We start from the raw sequence: 20,567 nt of genomic DNA, 5'->3' as shown, positions 1-20,567 counted from the left end.
GTTGGGTCCACCCCTTTCCCGGTTATCCCCTCTAGGCCTTTTGGCTTAGATCAAGTGTAAAAAAAGAAAGGATCTTGCGACAGATCGCATCCTGAGGCACGTTTTTTTTTGTGTGAATACTTGCACTTGGGTGACTTGTGAGCACATACTGATACATACGTTCCCTATCTGGGGACCATAAATTAAATGGATTTTTGAGAAAGGGAGCTGATTTGGAAGCTTGCTTCTGTCGCCCTATGCATTGACCCGATGTGGCAGTATCTTCGGGTAGTGAACAGTGCACCACCCCATTCCAGTGTTAAACAAGAAAGATTCTCATTTAATCCTCCGTGGGTGAGAATTTGAGTTTGAGAATTGGAGACCAAAATGATGAGTTGCACTGACTGGTTTATGAACGTCTATTCATTTAGCGTTTTAATGACCATGTTTGCACACTGATTGGTGTAAAAAAATAAAATAAAACTAAATAATAATAATCTAGCACACCTGTGCAGGTTTGACATGACATGACAGGTAGCTGTCTTGTGGGTGGTGCTGAATCCTGTTAAATGACATGAGGGTCTCATGCCTATACACAAGGGTGTGTCATTGCTGTTGCTTGACCATGCATTGGTTTCTGTGGTCAGTGAATGATAAAAACAAAATTTACCATCCATTGATGGATGGGAAATCCGCCATGAGGCATTTGTTTTTAGAAACTGCTGCTCACAACCAATGTTGCAATGGAGTGTCTCCATCTGCTGGTGGTATTGGAAAGGCATTAGTGCTATGACAGGGTCTGAAGAAGAAGAAGAAGAAGAAGAAGAAGACGGAAAAAAATATATATAAAAAGAAAAAGAGAGAGAGAGAGAGAGACTGACTTAGTGAGCGAGTGAGTGAGAGAGTGAGAGTGAGTGAGAGTGAATGAGTGAGTGAGTGATTGAGTGAGTGAGTGAGTGAGTGAGAACAAATGAGTTAAAGCAAGTGAGTGAGAGAGATCGAATGAATGAAAGTCTGAATGACAGAAAGAAAAAAGGATGAAGAAAGAAGCATGAAGAAAAAAAAATGTATATGGAGTTGCTGACATGAGTGCAATCTACAAAGCCGTTGAGGCTGATCCTCATGGGAGGATTATTGCACCAGGACCCTTAGCACTTTTAAAATGCCATTCAATGCCACGGGCTAGATGTAAACTGCAGATGACCATGTTGTGGTAGTTACCATGGATACCCAAGTGATGTGTGAGCTAACACATAGGCCCAACAGATTCCAAGAAGGCCAGAATCACCAGCGGCACCACCATCGATTGTCAGGTCACCCGGATTCAGCAAATACCAGAGTCCAAAATGATGCAGGTTTATACTGTTAATTTTCAGTTTATCGTTACAGTTGGTGTTATTCCATGTCGGAAGGGACGCAGCTACAGCCAGTGGGGTAACTAGAGACAGGCAGGCAGCTATGTGCAACAAAGGTAGGCGTGTTGTTTTCATATGCAGATCTGAAATATTGTCTTATATGCAAGAGGAGGAGTGATGGGGGTTCAGGCAAAAGCCAGGCTATGGATTGCATTGCTAAATGCTCCATCAGAGTGCAATGGTCGCCTGTCCTTTTTTTAAGTGATGATGTGGGTTTAGCCTGTGCTGTATGTATGTATGGGTGGCTGACTGCCACCCACACCAGAAAGTGTATGGGAGGCTGGTTGGCTGCCAGCCTTCCTTCCATTCCTATGAGTAATGTGAGTGCTCATGAAGGGGACATGGTTGGGTCCACCCCTTTCCCGGTTATCCCCTCTAGGCCTTTTGGCTTAGATCAAGTGTAAAAAAAGAAAGGATCTTGCGACAGATCGCATCCTGAGGCACGTTTTTTTTTGTGTGAATACTTGCACTTGGGTGACTTGTGAGCACATACTGATACATACGTTCCCTATCTGGGGACCATAAATTAAATGGATTTTTGAGAAAGGGAGCTGATTTGGAAGCTTGCTTCTGTCGCCCTATGCATTGACCCGATGTGGCAGTATCTTCGGGTAGTGAACAGTGCACCACCCCATTCCAGTGTTAAACAAGAAAGATTCTCATTTAATCCTCCGTGGGTGAGAATTTGAGTTTGAGAATTGGAGACCAAAATGATGAGTTGCACTGACTGGTTTATGAACGTCTATTCATTTAGCGTTTTAATGACCATGTTTGCACACTGATTGGTGTAAAAAAATAAAATAAAACTAAATAATAATAATCTAGCACACCTGTGCAGGTTTGACATGACATGACAGGTAGCTGTCTTGTGGGTGGTGCTGAATCCTGTTAAATGACATGAGGGTCTCATGCCTATACACAAGGGTGTGTCATTGCTGTTGCTTGACCATGCATTGGTTTCTGTGGTCAGTGAATGATAAAAACAAAATTTACCATCCATTGATGGATGGGAAATCCGCCATGAGGCATTTGTTTTTAGAAACTGCTGCTCACAACCAATGTTGCAATGGAGTGTCTCCATCTGCTGGTGGTATTGGAAAGGCATTAGTGCTATGACAGGGTCTGAAGAAGAAGAAGAAGAAGAAGAAGAAGACGGAAAAAAATATATATAAAAAGAAAAAGAGAGAGAGAGAGAGAGACTGACTTAGTGAGCGAGTGAGTGAGAGAGTGAGAGTGAGTGAGAGTGAATGAGTGAGTGAGTGATTGAGTGAGTGAGTGAGTGAGTGAGAACAAATGAGTTAAAGCAAGTGAGTGAGAGAGATCGAATGAATGAAAGTCTGAATGACAGAAAGAAAAAAGGATGAAGAAAGAAGCATGAAGAAAAAAAAATGTATATGGAGTTGCTGACATGAGTGCAATCTACAAAGCCGTTGAGGCTGATCCTCATGGGAGGATTATTGCACCAGGACCCTTAGCACTTTTAAAATGCCATTCAATGCCACGGGCTAGATGTAAACTGCAGATGACCATGTTGTGGTAGTTACCATGGATACCCAAGTGATGTGTGAGCTAACACATAGGCCCAACAGATTCCAAGAAGGCCAGAATCACCAGCGGCACCACCATCGATTGTCAGGTCACCCGGATTCAGCAAATACCAGAGTCCAAAATGATGCAGGTTTATACTGTTAATTTTCAGTTTATCGTTACAGTTGGTGTTATTCCATGTCGGAAGGGACGCAGCTACAGCCAGTGGGGTAACTAGAGACAGGCAGGCAGCTATGTGCAACAAAGGTAGGCGTGTTGTTTTCATATGCAGATCTGAAATATTGTCTTATATGCAAGAGGAGGAGTGATGGGGGTTCAGGCAAAAGCCAGGCTATGGATTGCATTGCTAAATGCTCCATCAGAGTGCAATGGTCGCCTGTCCTTTTTTTAAGTGATGATGTGGGTTTAGCCTGTGCTGTATGTATGTATGGGTGGCTGACTGCCACCCACCCAGAAAGTGTATGGGAGGCTGGTTGGCTGCCAGCCTTCCTTCCATTCCTATGAGTAATGTGAGTGCTCATGAAGGGGACATGGTTGGGTCCACCCCTTTCCCGGTTATCCCCTCTAGGCCTTTTGGCTTAGATCAAGTGTAAAAAAAGAAAGGATCTTGCGACAGATCGCATCCTGAGGCACGTTTTTTTTTGTGTGAATACTTGCACTTGGGTGACTTGTGAGCACATACTGATACATACGTTCCCTATCTGGGGACCATAAATTAAATGGATTTTTGAGAAAGGGAGCTGATTTGGAAGCTTGCTTCTGTCGCCCTATGCATTGACCCGATGTGGCAGTATCTTCGGGTAGTGAACAGTGCACCACCCCATTCCAGTGTTAAACAAGAAAGATTCTCATTTAATCCTCCGTGGGTGAGAATTTGAGTTTGAGAATTGGAGACCAAAATGATGAGTTGCACTGACTGGTTTATGAACGTCTATTCATTTAGCGTTTTAATGACCATGTTTGCACACTGATTGGTGTAAAAAAATAAAATAAAACTAAATAATAATAATCTAGCACACCTGTGCAGGTTTGACATGACATGACAGGTAGCTGTCTTGTGGGTGGTGCTGAATCCTGTTAAATGACATGAGGGTCTCATGCCTATACACAAGGGTGTGTCATTGCTGTTGCTTGACCATGCATTGGTTTCTGTGGTCAGTGAATGATAAAAACAAAATTTACCATCCATTGATGGATGGGAAATCCGCCATGAGGCATTTGTTTTTAGAAACTGCTGCTCACAACCAATGTTGCAATGGAGTGTCTCCATCTGCTGGTGGTATTGGAAAGGCATTAGTGCTATGACAGGGTCTGAAGAAGAAGAAGAAGAAGAAGAAGAAGAAGACGGAAAAAAATATATATAAAAAGAAAAAGAGAGAGAGAGAGAGAGACTGACTTAGTGAGCGAGTGAGTGAGAGAGTGAGAGTGAGTGAGAGTGAATGAGTGAGTGAGTGATGAGTGAGTGAGTGAGTGAGTGAGTGAGAACAAATGAGTTAAAGCAAGTGAGTGAGAGAGATCGAATGAATGAAAGTCTGAATGACAGAAAGAAAAAAGGATGAAGAAAGAAGCATGAAGAAAAAAAAATGTATATGGAGTTGCTGACATGAGTGCAATCTACAAAGCCGTTGAGGCTGATCCTCATGGGAGGATTATTGCACCAGGACCCTTAGCACTTTTAAAATGCCATTCAATGCCACGGGCTAGATGTAAACTGCAGATGACCATGTTGTGGTAGTTACCATGGATACCCAAGTGATGTGTGAGCTAACACATAGGCCCAACAGATTCCAAGAAGGCCAGAATCACCAGCGGCACCACCATCGATTGTCAGGTCACCCGGATTCAGCAAATACCAGAGTCCAAAATGATGCAGGTTTATACTGTTAATTTTCAGTTTATCGTTACAGTTGGTGTTATTCCATGTCGGAAGGGACGCAGCTACAGCCAGTGGGGTAACTAGAGACAGGCAGGCAGCTATGTGCAACAAAGGTAGGCGTGTTGTTTTCATATGCAGATCTGAAATATTGTCTTATATGCAAGAGGAGGAGTGATGGGGGTTCAGGCAAAAGCCAGGCTATGGATTGCATTGCTAAATGCTCCATCAGAGTGCAATGGTCGCCTGTCCTTTTTTTAAGTGATGATGTGGGTTTAGCCTGTGCTGTATGTATGTATGGGTGGCTGACTGCCACCCACCCAGAAAGTGTATGGGAGGCTGGTTGGCTGCCAGCCTTCCTTCCATTCCTATGAGTAATGTGAGTGCTCATGAAGGGGACATGGTTGGGTCCACCCCTTTCCCGGTTATCCCCTCTAGGCCTTTTGGCTTAGATCAAGTGTAAAAAAAGAAAGGATCTTGCGACAGATCGCATCCTGAGGCACGTTTTTTTTTGTGTGAATACTTGCACTTGGGTGACTTGTGAGCACATACTGATACATACGTTCCCTATCTGGGGACCATAAATTAAATGGATTTTTGAGAAAGGGAGCTGATTTGGAAGCTTGCTTCTGTCGCCCTATGCATTGACCCGATGTGGCAGTATCTTCGGGTAGTGAACAGTGCACCACCCCATTCCAGTGTTAAACAAGAAAGATTCTCATTTAATCCTCCGTGGGTGAGAATTTGAGTTTGAGAATTGGAGACCAAAATGATGAGTTGCACTGACTGGTTTATGAACGTCTATTCATTTAGCGTTTTAATGACCATGTTTGCACACTGATTGGTGTAAAAAAATAAAATAAAACTAAATAATAATAATCTAGCACACCTGTGCAGGTTTGACATGACATGACAGGTAGCTGTCTTGTGGGTGGTGCTGAATCCTGTTAAATGACATGAGGGTCTCATGCCTATACACAAGGGTGTGTCATTGCTGTTGCTTGACCATGCATTGGTTTCTGTGGTCAGTGAATGATAAAAACAAAATTTACCATCCATTGATGGATGGGAAATCCGCCATGAGGCATTTGTTTTTAGAAACTGCTGCTCACAACCAATGTTGCAATGGAGTGTCTCCATCTGCTGGTGGTATTGGAAAGGCATTAGTGCTATGACAGGGTCTGAAGAAGAAGAAGAAGAAGAAGAAGAAGAAGACGGAAAAAAATATATATAAAAAGAAAAAGAGAGAGAGAGAGAGAGACTGACTTAGTGAGCGAGTGAGTGAGAGAGTGAGAGTGAGTGAGAGTGAATGAGTGAGTGAGTGATTGAGTGAGTGAGTGAGTGAGTGAGAACAAATGAGTTAAAGCAAGTGAGTGAGAGAGATCGAATGAATGAAAGTCTGAATGACAGAAAGAAAAAAGGATGAAGAAAGAAGCATGAAGAAAAAAAAATGTATATGGAGTTGCTGACATGAGTGCAATCTACAAAGCCGTTGAGGCTGATCCTCATGGGAGGATTATTGCACCAGGACCCTTAGCACTTTTAAAATGCCATTCAATGCCACGGGCTAGATGTAAACTGCAGATGACCATGTTGTGGTAGTTACCATGGATACCCAAGTGATGTGTGAGCTAACACATAGGCCCAACAGATTCCAAGAAGGCCAGAATCACCAGCGGCACCACCATCGATTGTCAGGTCACCCGGATTCAGCAAATACCAGAGTCCAAAATGATGCAGGTTTATACTGTTAATTTTCAGTTTATCGTTACAGTTGGTGTTATTCCATGTCGGAAGGGACGCAGCTACAGCCAGTGGGGTAACTAGAGACAGGCAGGCAGCTATGTGCAACAAAGGTAGGCGTGTTGTTTTCATATGCAGATCTGAAATATTGTCTTATATGCAAGAGGAGGAGTGATGGGGGTTCAGGCAAAAGCCAGGCTATGGATTGCATTGCTAAATGCTCCATCAGAGTGCAATGGTCGCCTGTCCTTTTTTTAAGTGATGATGTGGGTTTAGCCTGTGCTGTATGTATGTATGGGTGGCTGACTGCCACCCACCCAGAAAGTGTATGGGAGGCTGGTTGGCTGCCAGCCTTCCTTCCATTCCTATGAGTAATGTGAGTGCTCATGAAGGGGACATGGTTGGGTCCACCCCTTTCCCGGTTATCCCCTCTAGGCCTTTTGGCTTAGATCAAGTGTAAAAAAAGAAAGGATCTTGCGACAGATCGCATCCTGAGGCACGTTTTTTTTTGTGTGAATACTTGCACTTGGGTGACTTGTGAGCACATACTGATACATACGTTCCCTATCTGGGGACCATAAATTAAATGGATTTTTGAGAAAGGGAGCTGATTTGGAAGCTTGCTTCTGTCGCCCTATGCATTGACCCGATGTGGCAGTATCTTCGGGTAGTGAACAGTGCACCACCCCATTCCAGTGTTAAACAAGAAAGATTCTCATTTAATCCTCCGTGGGTGAGAATTTGAGTTTGAGAATTGGAGACCAAAATGATGAGTTGCACTGACTGGTTTATGAACGTCTATTCATTTAGCGTTTTAATGACCATGTTTGCACACTGATTGGTGTAAAAAAATAAAATAAAACTAAATAATAATAATCTAGCACACCTGTGCAGGTTTGACATGACATGACAGGTAGCTGTCTTGTGGGTGGTGCTGAATCCTGTTAAATGACATGAGGGTCTCATGCCTATACACAAGGGTGTGTCATTGCTGTTGCTTGACCATGCATTGGTTTCTGTGGTCAGTGAATGATAAAAACAAAATTTACCATCCATTGATGGATGGGAAATCCGCCATGAGGCATTTGTTTTTAGAAACTGCTGCTCACAACCAATGTTGCAATGGAGTGTCTCCATCTGCTGGTGGTATTGGAAAGGCATTAGTGCTATGACAGGGTCTGAAGAAGAAGAAGAAGAAGAAGAAGAAGAAGAAGACGGAAAAAAATATATATAAAAAGAAAAAGAGAGAGAGAGAGAGAGACTGACTTAGTGAGCGAGTGAGTGAGAGAGTGAGAGTGAGTGAGAGTGAATGAGTGAGTGAGTGATTGAGTGAGTGAGTGAGTGAGTGAGAACAAATGAGTTAAAGCAAGTGAGTGAGAGAGATCGAATGAATGAAAGTCTGAATGACAGAAAGAAAAAAGGATGAAGAAAGAAGCATGAAGAAAAAAAAATGTATATGGAGTTGCTGACATGAGTGCAATCTACAAAGCCGTTGAGGCTGATCCTCATGGGAGGATTATTGCACCAGGACCCTTAGCACTTTTAAAATGCCATTCAATGCCACGGGCTAGATGTAAACTGCAGATGACCATGTTGTGGTAGTTACCATGGATACCCAAGTGATGTGTGAGCTAACACATAGGCCCAACAGATTCCAAGAAGGCCAGAATCACCAGCGGCACCACCATCGATTGTCAGGTCACCCGGATTCAGCAAATACCAGAGTCCAAAATGATGCAGGTTTATACTGTTAATTTTCAGTTTATCGTTACAGTTGGTGTTATTCCATGTCGGAAGGGACGCAGCTACAGCCAGTGGGGTAACTAGAGACAGGCAGGCAGCTATGTGCAACAAAGGTAGGCGTGTTGTTTTCATATGCAGATCTGAAATATTGTCTTATATGCAAGAGGAGGAGTGATGGGGGTTCAGGCAAAAGCCAGGCTATGGATTGCATTGCTAAATGCTCCATCAGAGTGCAATGGTCGCCTGTCCTTTTTTTAAGTGATGATGTGGGTTTAGCCTGTGCTGTATGTATGTATGGGTGGCTGACTGCCACCCACCCAGAAAGTGTATGGGAGGCTGGTTGGCTGCCAGCCTTCCTTCCATTCCTATGAGTAATGTGAGTGCTCATGAAGGGGACATGGTTGGGTCCACCCCTTTCCCGGTTATCCCCTCTAGGCCTTTTGGCTTAGATCAAGTGTAAAAAAAGAAAGGATCTTGCGACAGATCGCATCCTGAGGCACGTTTTTTTTTGTGTGAATACTTGCACTTGGGTGACTTGTGAGCACATACTGATACATACGTTCCCTATCTGGGGACCATAAATTAAATGGATTTTTGAGAAAGGGAGCTGATTTGGAAGCTTGCTTCTGTCGCCCTATGCATTGACCCGATGTGGCAGTATCTTCGGGTAGTGAACAGTGCACCACCCCATTCCAGTGTTAAACAAGAAAGATTCTCATTTAATCCTCCGTGGGTGAGAATTTGAGTTTGAGAATTGGAGACCAAAATGATGAGTTGCACTGACTGGTTTATGAACGTCTATTCATTTAGCGTTTTAATGACCATGTTTGCACACTGATTGGTGTAAAAAAATAAAATAAAACTAAATAATAATAATCTAGCACACCTGTGCAGGTTTGACATGACATGACAGGTAGCTGTCTTGTGGGTGGTGCTGAATCCTGTTAAATGACATGAGGGTCTCATGCCTATACACAAGGGTGTGTCATTGCTGTTGCTTGACCATGCATTGGTTTCTGTGGTCAGTGAATGATAAAAACAAAATTTACCATCCATTGATGGATGGGAAATCCGCCATGAGGCATTTGTTTTTAGAAACTGCTGCTCACAACCAATGTTGCAATGGAGTGTCTCCATCTGCTGGTGGTATTGGAAAGGCATTAGTGCTATGACAGGGTCTGAAGAAGAAGAAGAAGAAGAAGAAGAAGAAGAAGACGGAAAAAAATATATATAAAAAGAAAAAGAGAGAGAGAGAGAGAGACTGACTTAGTGAGCGAGTGAGTGAGAGAGTGAGAGTGAGTGAGAGTGAATGAGTGAGTGAGTGAGTGATTGAGTGAGTGAGTGAGTGAGTGAGTGAGAACAAATGAGTTAAAGCAAGTGAGTGAGAGAGATCGAATGAATGAAAGTCTGAATGACAGAAAGAAAAAAGGATGAAGAAAGAAGCATGAAGAAAAAAAAATGTATATGGAGTTGCTGACATGAGTGCAATCTACAAAGCCGTTGAGGCTGATCCTCATGGGAGGATTATTGCACCAGGACCCTTAGCACTTTTAAAATGCCATTCAATGCCACGGGCTAGATGTAAACTGCAGATGACCATGTTGTGGTAGTTACCATGGATACCCAAGTGATGTGTGAGCTAACACATAGGCCCAACAGATTCCAAGAAGGCCAGAATCACCAGCGGCACCACCATCGATTGTCAGGTCACCCGGATTCAGCAAATACCAGAGTCCAAAATGATGCAGGTTTATACTGTTAATTTTCAGTTTATCGTTACAGTTGGTGTTATTCCATGTCGGAAGGGACGCAGCTACAGCCAGTGGGGTAACTAGAGACAGGCAGGCAGCTATGTGCAACAAAGGTAGGCGTGTTGTTTTCATATGCAGATCTGAAATATTGTCTTATATGCAAGAGGAGGAGTGATGGGGGTTCAGGCAAAAGCCAGGCTATGGATTGCATTGCTAAATGCTCCATCAGAGTGCAATGGTCGCCTGTCCTTTTTTTAAGTGATGATGTGGGTTTAGCCTGTGCTGTATGTATGTATGGGTGGCTGACTGCCACCCACCCAGAAAGTGTATGGGAGGCTGGTTGGCTGCCAGCCTTCCTTCCATTCCTATGAGTAATGTGAGTGCTCATGAAGGGGACATGGTTGGGTCCACCCCTTTCCCGGTTATCCCCTCTAGGCCTTTTGGCTTAGATCAAGTGTAAAAAAAGAAAGGCTCTTGCGACAGATCGCATCCTGAGGCACGTTTTTTTTTGTGTGAATACTTGCACTTGGGTGACTTGTGAGCACATACTGATACATACGTTCCCTATCTGGGGACCATAAATTAAATGGATTTTTGAGAAAGGGAGCTGATTTGGAAGCTTGCTTCTGTCGCCCTATGCATTGACCCGATGTGGCAGTATCTTCGGGTAGTGAACAGTGCACCACCCCATTCCAGTGTTAAACAAGAAAGATTCTCATTTAATCCTCCGTGGGTGAGAATTTGAGTTTGAGAATTGGAGACCAAAATGATGAGTTGCACTGACTGGTTTATGAACGTCTATTCATTTAGCGTTTTTAATGACCATGTTTGCACACTGATTGGTGTAAAAAAATAAAATAAAACTAAATAATAATAATCTAGCACACCTGTGCAGGTTTGACATGACATGACAGGTAGCTGTCTTGTGGGTGGTGCTGAATCCTGTTAAATGACATGAGGGTCTCATGCCTATACACAAGGGTGTGTCATTGCTGTTGCTTGACCATGCATTGGTTTCTGTGGTCAGTGAATGATAAAAACAAAATTTACCATCCATTGATGGATGGGAAATCCGCCATGAGGCATTTGTTTTTAGAAACTGCTGCTCACAACCAATGTTGCAATGGAGTGTCTCCATCTGCTGGTGGTATTGGAAAGGCATTAGTGCTATGACAGGGTCTGAAGAAGAAGAAGAAGAAGAAGAAGAAGAAGAAGAAGAAGAAGACGGAAAAAAATATATATAAAAAGAAAAAGAGAGAGAGAGAGAGAGACTGACTTAGTGAGCGAGTGAGTGAGAGAGTGAGAGTGAGTGAGAGTGAATGAGTGAGTGAGTGATTGAGTGAGTGAGTGAGTGAGTGAGTGAGAACAAATGAGTTAAAGCAAGTGAGTGAGAGAGATCGAATGAATGAAAGTCTGAATGACAGAAAGAAAAAAGGATGAAGAAAGAAGCATGAAGAAAAAAAAATGTATATGGAGTTGCTGACATGAGTGCAATCTACAAAGCCGTTGAGGCTGATCCTCATGGGAGGATTATTGCACCAGGACCCTTAGCACTTTTAAAATGCCATTCAATGCCACGGGCTAGATGTAAACTGCAGATGACCATGTTGTGGTAGTTACCATGGATACCCAAGTGATGTGTGAGCTAACACATAGGCCCAACAGATTCCAAGAAGGCCAGAATCACCAGCGGCACCACCATCGATTGTCAGGTCACCCGGATTCAGCAAATACCAGAGTCCAAAATGATGCAGGTTTATACTGTTAATTTTCAGTTTATCGTTACAGTTGGTGTTATTCCATGTCGGAAGGGACGCAGCTACAGCCAGTGGGGTAACTAGAGACAGGCAGGCAGCTATGTGCAACAAAGGTAGGCGTGTTGTTTTCATATGCAGATCTGAAATATTGTCTTATATGCAAGAGGAGGAGTGATGGGGGTTCAGGCAAAAGCCAGGCTATGGATTGCATTGCTAAATGCTCCATCAGAGTGCAATGGTCGCCTGTCCTTTTTTTAAGTGATGATGTGGGTTTAGCCTGTGCTGTATGTATGTATGGGTGGCTGACTGCCACCCACCCAGAAAGTGTATGGGAGGCTGGTTGGCTGCCAGCCTTCCTTCCATTCCTATGAGTAATGTGAGTGCTCATGAAGGGGACATGGTTGGGTCCACCCCTTTCCCGGTTATCCCCTCTAGGCCTTTTGGCTTAGATCAAGTGTAAAAAAAGAAAGGATCTTGCGACAGATCGCATCCTGAGGCACGTTTTTTTTTGTGTGAATACTTGCACTTGGGTGACTTGTGAGCACATACTGATACATACGTTCCCTATCTGGGGACCATAAATTAAATGGATTTTTGAGAAAGGGAGCTGATTTGGAAGCTTGCTTCTGTCGCCCTATGCATTGACCCGATGTGGCAGTATCTTCGGGTAGTGAACAGTGCACCACCCCATTCCAGTGTTAAACAAGAAAGATTCTCATTTAATCCTCCGTGGGTGAGAATTTGAGTTTGAGAATTGGAGACCAAAATGATGAGTTGCACTGACTGGTTTATGAACGTCTATTCATTTAGCGTTTTAATGACCATGTTTGCACACTGATTGGTGTAAAAAAATAAAATAAAACTAAATAATAATAATCTAGCACACCTGTGCAGGTTTGACATGACATGACAGGTAGCTGTCTTGTGGGTGGTGCTGAATCCTGTTAAATGACATGAGGGTCTCATGCCTATACACAAGGGTGTGTCATTGCTGTTGCTTGACCATGCATTGGTTTCTGTGGTCAGTGAATGATAAAAACAAAATTTACCATCCATTGATGGATGGGAAATCCGCCATGAGACATTTGTTTTTAGAAACTGCTGCTCACAACCAATGTTGCAATGGAGTGTCTCCATCTGCTGGTGGTATTGGAAAGGCATTAGTGCTATGACAGGGTCTGAAGAAGAAGAAGAAGAAGAAGAAGAAGACGGAAAAAAATATATATAAAAAGAAAAAGAGAGAGAGAGAGAGAGACTGACTTAGTGAGCGAGTGAGTGAGAGAGTGAGAGTGAGTGAGAGTGAATGAGTGAGTGAGTGAGTGATTGAGTGAGTGAGTGAGTGAGTGAGTGAGAACAAATGAGTTAAAGCAAGTGAGTGAGAGAGATCGAATGAATGAAAGTCTGAATGACAGAAAGAAAAAAGGATGAAGAAAGAAGCATGAAGAAAAAAAAATGTATATGGAGTTGCTGACATGAGTGCAATCTACAAAGCCGTTGAGGCTGATCCTCATGGGAGGATTATTGCACCAGGACCCTTAGCACTTTTAAAATGCCATTCAATGCCACGGGCTAGATGTAAACTGCAGATGACCATGTTGTGGTAGTTACCATGGATACCCAAGTGATGTGTGAGCTAACACATAGGCCCAACAGATTCCAAGAAGGCCAGAATCACCAGCGGCACCACCATCGATTGTCAGGTCACCCGGATTCAGCAAATACCAGAGTCCAAAATGATGCAGGTTTATACTGTTAATTTTCAGTTTATCGTTACAGTTGGTGTTATTCCATGTCGGAAGGGACGCAGCTACAGCCAGTGGGGTAACTAGAGACAGGCAGGCAGCTATGTGCAACAAAGGTAGGCGTGTTGTTTTCATATGCAGATCTGAAATATTGTCTTATATGCAAGAGGAGGAGTGATGGGGGTTCAGGCAAAAGCCAGGCTATGGATTGCATTGCTAAATGCTCCATCAGAGTGCAATGGTCGCCTGTCCTTTTTTTAAGTGATGATGTGGGTTTAGCCTGTGCTGTATGTATGTATGGGTGGCTGACTGCCACCCACCCAGAAAGTGTATGGGAGGCTGGTTGGCTGCCAGCCTTCCTTCCATTCCTATGAGTAATGTGAGTGCTCATGAAGGGGACATGGTTGGGTCCACCCCTTTCCCGGTTATCCCCTCTAGGCCTTTTGGCTTAGATCAAGTGTAAAAAAAGAAAGGATCTTGCGACAGATCGCATCCTGAGGCACGTTTTTTTTTGTGTGAATACTTGCACTTGGGTGACTTGTGAGCACATACTGATACATACGTTCCCTATCTGGGGACCATAAATTAAATGGATTTTTGAGAAAGGGAGCTGATTTGGAAGCTTGCTTCTGTCGCCCTATGCATTGACCCGATGTGGCAGTATCTTCGGGTAGTGAACAGTGCACCACCCCATTCCAGTGTTAAACAAGAAAGATTCTCATTTAATCCTCCGTGGGTGAGAATTTGAGTTTGAGAATTGGAGACCAAAATGATGAGTTGCACTGACTGGTTTATGAACGTCTATTCATTTAGCGTTTTTAATGACCATGTTTGCACACTGATTGGTGTAAAAAAATAAAATAAAACTAAATAATAATAATCTAGCACACCTGTGCAGGTTTGACATGACATGACAGGTAGCTGTCTTGTGGGTGGTGCTGAATCCTGTTAAATGACATGAGGGTCTCATGCCTATACACAAGGGTGTGTCATTGCTGTTGCTTGACCATGCATTGGTTTCTGTGGTCAGTGAATGATAAAAACAAAATTTACCATCCATTGATGGATGGGAAATCCGCCATGAGGCATTTGTTTTTAGAAACTGCTGCTCACAACCAATGTTGCAATGGAGTGTCTCCATCTGCTGGTGGTATTGGAAAGGCATTAGTGCTATGACAGGGTCTGAAGAAGAAGAAGAAGAAGAAGAAGAAGAAGAAGAAGAAGAAGACGGAAAAAAATATATATAAAAAGAAAAAGAGAGAGAGAGAGAGAGACTGACTTAGTGAGCGAGTGAGTGAGAGAGTGAGAGTGAGTGAGAGTGAATGAGTGAGTGAGTGATTGAGTGAGTGAGTGAGTGAGTGAGTGAGAACAAATGAGTTAAAGCAAGTGAGTGAGAGAGATCGAATGAATGAAAGTCTGAATGACAGAAAGAAAAAAGGATGAAGAAAGAAGCATGAAGAAAAAAAAATGTATATGGAGTTGCTGACATGAGTGCAATCTACAAAGCCGTTGAGGCTGATCCTCATGGGAGGATTATTGCACCAGGACCCTTAGCACTTTTAAAATGCCATTCAATGCCACGGGCTAGATGTAAACTGCAGATGACCATGTTGTGGTAGTTACCATGGATACCCAAGTGATGTGTGAGCTAACACATAGGCCCAACAGATTCCAAGAAGGCCAGAATCACCAGCGGCACCACCATCGATTGTCAGGTCACCCGGATTCAGCAAATACCAGAGTCCAAAATGATGCAGGTTTATACTGTTAATTTTCAGTTTATCGTTACAGTTGGTGTTATTCCATGTCGGAAGGGACGCAGCTACAGCCAGTGGGGTAACTAGAGACAGGCAGGCAGCTATGTGCAACAAAGGTAGGCGTGTTGTTTTCATATGCAGATCTGAAATATTGTCTTATATGCAAGAGGAGGAGTGATGGGGGTTCAGGCAAAAGCCAGGCTATGGATTGCATTGCTAAATGCTCCATCAGAGTGCAATGGTCGCCTGTCCTTTTTTTAAGTGATGATGTGGGTTTAGCCTGTGCTGTATGTATGTATGGGTGGCTGACTGCCACCCACCCAGAAAGTGTATGGGAGGCTGGTTGGCTGCCAGCCTTCCTTCCATTCCTATGAGTAATGTGAGTGCTCATGAAGGGGACATGGTTGGGTCCACCCCTTTCCCGGTTATCCCCTCTAGGCCTTTTGGCTTAGATCAAGTGTAAAAAAAGAAAGGATCTTGCGACAGATCGCATCCTGAGGCACGTTTTTTTTTGTGTGAATACTTGCACTTGGGTGACTTGTGAGCACATACTGATACATACGTTCCCTATCTGGGGACCATAAATTAAATGGATTTTTGAGAAAGGGAGCTGATTTGGAAGCTTGCTTCTGTCGCCCTATGCATTGACCCGATGTGGCAGTATCTTCGGGTAGTGAACAGTGCACCACCCCATTCCAGTGTTAAACAAGAAAGATTCTCATTTAATCCTCCGTGGGTGAGAATTTGAGTTTGAGAATTGGAGACCAAAATGATGAGTTGCACTGACTGGTTTATGAACGTCTATTCATTTAGCGTTTTAATGACCATGTTTGCACACTGATTGGTGTAAAAAAATAAAATAAAACTAAATAATAATAATCTAGCACACCTGTGCAGGTTTGACATGACATGACAGGTAGCTGTCTTGTGGGTGGTGCTGAATCCTGTTAAATGACATGAGGGTCTCATGCCTATACACAAGGGTGTGTCATTGCTGTTGCTTGACCATGCATTGGTTTCTGTGGTCAGTGAATGATAAAAACAAAATTTACCATCCATTGATGGATGGGAAATCCGCCATGAGGCATTTGTTTTTAGAAACTGCTGCTCACAACCAATGTTGCAATGGAGTGTCTCCATCTGCTGGTGGTATTGGAAAGGCATTAGTGCTATGACAGGGTCTGAAGAAGAAGAAGAAGAAGAAGAAGAAGACGGAAAAAAATATATATAAAAAGAAAAAGAGAGAGAGAGAGAGAGACTGACTTAGTGAGCGAGTGAGTGAGAGAGTGAGAGTGAGTGAGAGTGAATGAGTGAGTGAGTGATTGAGTGAGTGAGTGAGTGAGTGAGAACAAATGAGTTAAAGCAAGTGAGTGAGAGAGATCGAATGAATGAAAGTCTGAATGACAGAAAGAAAAAAGGATGAAGAAAGAAGCATGAAGAAAAAAAAATGTATATGGAGTTGCTGACATGAGTGCAATCTACAAAGCCGTTGAGGCTGATCCTCATGGGAGGATTATTGCACCAGGACCCATAGCACTTTTAAAATGCCATTCAATGCCACGGGCTAGATGTAAACTGCAGATGACCATGTTGTGGTAGTTACCATGGATACCCAAGTGATGTGTGAGCTAACACATAGGCCCAACAGATTCCAAGAAGGCCAGAATCACCAGCGGCACCACCATCGATTGTCAGGTCACCCGGATTCAGCAAATACCAGAGTCCAAAATGATGCAGGTTTATACTGTTAATTTTCAGTTTATCGTTACAGTTGGTGTTATTCCATGTCGGAAGGGACGCAGCTACAGCCAGTGGGGTAACTAGAGACAGGCAGGCAGCTATGTGCAACAAAGGTAGGCGTGTTGTTTTCATATGCAGATCTGAAATATTGTCTTATATGCAAGAGGAGGAGTGATGGGGGTTCAGGCAAAAGCCAGGCTATGGATTGCATTGCTAAATGCTCCATCAGAGTGCAATGGTCGCCTGTCCTTTTTTTAAGTGATGATGTGGGTTTAGCCTGTGCTGTATGTATGTATGGGTGGCTGACTGCCACCCACCCAGAAAGTGTATGGGAGGCTGGTTGGCTGCCAGCCTTCCTTCCATTCCTATGAGTAATGTGAGTGCTCATGAAGGGGACATGGTTGGGTCCACCCCTTTCCCGGTTATCCCCTCTAGGCCTTTTGGCTTAGATCAAGTGTAAAAAAAGAAAGGATCTTGCGACAGATCGCATCCTGAGGCACGTTTTTTTTTTGTGTGAATACTTGCACTTGGGTGACTTGTGAGCACATACTGATACATACGTTCCCTATCTGGGGACCATAAATTAAATGGATTTTTGAGAAAGGGAGCTGATTTGGAAGCTTGCTTCTGTCGCCCTATGCATTGACCCGATGTGGCAGTATCTTCGGGTAGTGAACAGTGCACCACCCCATTCCAGTGTTAAACAAGAAAGATTCTCATTTAATCCTCCGTGGGTGAGAATTTGAGTTTGAGAATTGGAGACCAAAATGATGAGTTGCACTGACTGGTTTATGAACGTCTATTCATTTAGCGTTTTAATGACCATGTTTGCACACTGATTGGTGTAAAAAAATAAAATAAAACTAAATAATAATAATCTAGCACACCTGTGCAGGTTTGACATGACATGACAGGTAGCTGTCTTGTGGGTGGTGCTGAATCCTGTTAAATGACATGAGGGTCTCATGCCTATACACAAGGGTGTGTCATTGCTGTTGCTTGACCATGCATTGGTTTCTGTGGTCAGTGAATGATAAAAACAAAATTTACCATCCATTGATGGATGGGAAATCCGCCATGAGACATTTGTTTTTAGAAACTGCTGCTCACAACCAATGTTGCAATGGAGTGTCTCCATCTGCTGGTGGTATTGGAAAGGCATTAGTGCTATGACAGGGTCTGAAGAAGAAGAAGAAGAAGAAGAAGAAGACGGAAAAAAATATATATAAAAAGAAAAAGAGAGAGAGAGAGAGAGACTGACTTAGTGAGCGAGTGAGTGAGAGAGTGAGAGTGAGTGAGAGTGAATGAGTGAGTGAGTGATTGAGTGAGTGAGTGAGTGAGTGAGAACAAATGAGTTAAAGCAAGTGAGTGAGAGAGATCGAATGAATGAAAGTCTGAATGACAGAAAGAAAAAAGGATGAAGAAAGAAGCATGAAGAAAAAAAAATGTATATGGAGTTGCTGACATGAGTGCAATCTACAAAGCCGTTGAGGCTGATCCTCATGGGAGGATTATTGCACCAGGACCCTTAGCACTTTTAAAATGCCATTCAATGCCACGGGCTAGATGTAAACTGCAGATGACCATGTTGTGGTAGTTACCATGGATACCCAAGTGATGTGTGAGCTAACACATAGGCCCAACAGATTCCAAGAAGGCCAGAATCACCAGCGGCACCACCATCGATTGTCAGGTCACCCGGATTCAGCAAATACCAGAGTCCAAAATGATGCAGGTTTATACTGTTAATTTTCAGTTTATCGTTACAGTTGGTGTTATTCCATGTCGGAAGGGACGCAGCTACAGCCAGTGGGGTAACTAGAGACAGGCAGGCAGCTATGTGCAACAAAGGTAGGCGTGTTGTTTTCATATGCAGATCTGAAATATTGTCTTATATGCAAGAGGAGGAGTGATGGGGGTTCAGGCAAAAGCCAGGCTATGGATTGCATTGCTAAATGCTCCATCAGAGTGCAATGGTCGCCTGTCCTTTTTTTAAGTGATGATGTGGGTTTAGCCTGTGCTGTATGTATGTATGGGTGGCTGACTGCCACCCACCCAGAAAGTGTATGGGAGGCTGGTTGGCTGCCAGCCTTCCTTCCATTCCTATGAGTAATGTGAGTGCTCATGAAGGGGACATGGTTGGGTCCACCCCTTTCCCGGTTATCCCCTCTAGGCCTTTTGGCTTAGATCAAGTGTAAAAAAAGAAAGGATCTTGCGACAGATCGCATCCTGAGGCACGTTTTTTTTTGTGTGAATACTTGCACTTGGGTGACTTGTGAGCACATACTGATACATACGTTCCCTATCTGGGGACCATAAATTAAATGGATTTTTGAGAAAGGGAGCTGATTTGGAAGCTTGCTTCTGTCGCCCTATGCATTGACCCGATGTGGCAGTATCTTCGGGTAGTGAACAGTGCACCACCCCATTCCAGTGTTAAACAAGAAAGATTCTCATTTAATCCTCCGTGGGTGAGAATTTGAGTTTGAGAATTGGAGACCAAAATGATGAGTTGCACTGACTGGTTTATGAACGTCTATTCATTTAGCGTTTTAATGACCATGTTTGCACACTGATTGGTGTAAAAAAATAAAATAAAACTAAATAATAATAATCTAGCACACCTGTGCAGGTTTGACATGACATGACAGGTAGCTGTCTTGTGGGTGGTGCTGAATCCTGTTAAATGACATGAGGGTCTCATGCCTATACACAAGGGTGTGTCATTGCTGTTGCTTGACCATGCATTGGTTTCTGTGGTCAGTGAATGATAAAAACAAAATTTACCATCCATTGATGGATGGGAAATCCGCCATGAGGCATTTGTTTTTAGAAACTGCTGCTCACAACCAATGTTGCAATGGAGTGTCTCCATCTGCTGGTGGTATTGGAAAGGCATTAGTGCTATGACAGGGTCTGAAGAAGAAGAAGAAGAAGAAGAAGAAGAAGAAGACGGAAAAAAATATATATAAAAAGAAAAAGAGAGAGAGAGAGAGAGACTGACTTAGTGAGCGAGTGAGTGAGAGAGTGAGAGTGAGTGAGAGTGAATGAGTGAGTGAGTGATTGAGTGAGTGAGTGAGTGAGTGAGTGAGAACAAATGAGTTAAAGCAAGTGAGTGAGAGAGATCGAATGAATGAAAGTCTGAATGACAGAAAGAAAAAAGGATGAAGAAAGAAGCATGAAGAAAAAAAAATGTATATGGAGTTGCTGACATGAGTGCAATCTACAAAGCCGTTGAGGCTGATCCTCATGGGAGGATTATTGCACCAGGACCCTTAGCACTTTTAAAATGCCATTCAATGCCACGGGCTAGATGTAAACTGCAGATGACCATGTTGTGGTAGTTACCATGGATACCCAAGTGATGTGTGAGCTAACACATAGGCCCAACAGATTCCAAGAAGGCCAGAATCACCAGCGGCACCACCATCGATTGTCAGGTCACCCGGATTCAGCAAATACCAGAGTCCAAAATGATGCAGGTTTATACTGTTAATTTTCAGTTTATCGTTACAGTTG

At 43.3% G+C, this 20,567-nt stretch overlaps 12 pseudogenes; all 12 read left to right on the top strand.

The window, feature by feature from the left end:
- The first annotated feature begins 24 nt into the window (after positions 1 to 24).
- Positions 25 to 288, top strand: LOC130342703 (U2 spliceosomal RNA; annotated as a pseudogene).
- Positions 289 to 1,762: 1,474 nt separating this feature from the next.
- On the top strand, positions 1,763 to 2,026 carry LOC130342702 (U2 spliceosomal RNA; annotated as a pseudogene).
- Positions 2,027 to 3,499: 1,473 nt separating this feature from the next.
- LOC130342701 (U2 spliceosomal RNA) lies at positions 3,500 to 3,763 on the top strand (annotated as a pseudogene).
- Positions 3,764 to 5,242: 1,479 nt separating this feature from the next.
- LOC130342700 (U2 spliceosomal RNA) lies at positions 5,243 to 5,506 on the top strand (annotated as a pseudogene).
- Positions 5,507 to 6,982: 1,476 nt separating this feature from the next.
- LOC130342698 (U2 spliceosomal RNA) lies at positions 6,983 to 7,246 on the top strand (annotated as a pseudogene).
- A 1,479-nt stretch (positions 7,247 to 8,725) lies between these two features.
- Positions 8,726 to 8,989, top strand: LOC130342697 (U2 spliceosomal RNA; annotated as a pseudogene).
- A 1,487-nt stretch (positions 8,990 to 10,476) lies between these two features.
- LOC130342757 (U2 spliceosomal RNA) lies at positions 10,477 to 10,740 on the top strand (annotated as a pseudogene).
- Positions 10,741 to 12,233: 1,493 nt separating this feature from the next.
- LOC130342696 (U2 spliceosomal RNA) lies at positions 12,234 to 12,497 on the top strand (annotated as a pseudogene).
- Positions 12,498 to 13,978: 1,481 nt separating this feature from the next.
- On the top strand, positions 13,979 to 14,242 carry LOC130342695 (U2 spliceosomal RNA; annotated as a pseudogene).
- A 1,493-nt stretch (positions 14,243 to 15,735) lies between these two features.
- LOC130342694 (U2 spliceosomal RNA) lies at positions 15,736 to 15,999 on the top strand (annotated as a pseudogene).
- A 1,473-nt stretch (positions 16,000 to 17,472) lies between these two features.
- LOC130342717 (U2 spliceosomal RNA) lies at positions 17,473 to 17,737 on the top strand (annotated as a pseudogene).
- Positions 17,738 to 19,210: 1,473 nt separating this feature from the next.
- Positions 19,211 to 19,474, top strand: LOC130342692 (U2 spliceosomal RNA; annotated as a pseudogene).
- The last annotated feature ends 1,093 nt before the right edge of the window (positions 19,475 to 20,567 follow it).

The sequence above is a fragment of the Hyla sarda genome, unplaced genomic scaffold (assembly GCF_029499605.1).
Source record: "Hyla sarda isolate aHylSar1 unplaced genomic scaffold, aHylSar1.hap1 scaffold_658, whole genome shotgun sequence".
Lineage (NCBI taxonomy): Eukaryota > Metazoa > Chordata > Amphibia > Anura > Hylidae > Hyla > Hyla sarda.
The sequence above is the reverse complement of the archived record's forward strand: the minus strand, read 5'-3'. Positions and strand labels throughout refer to the sequence as shown.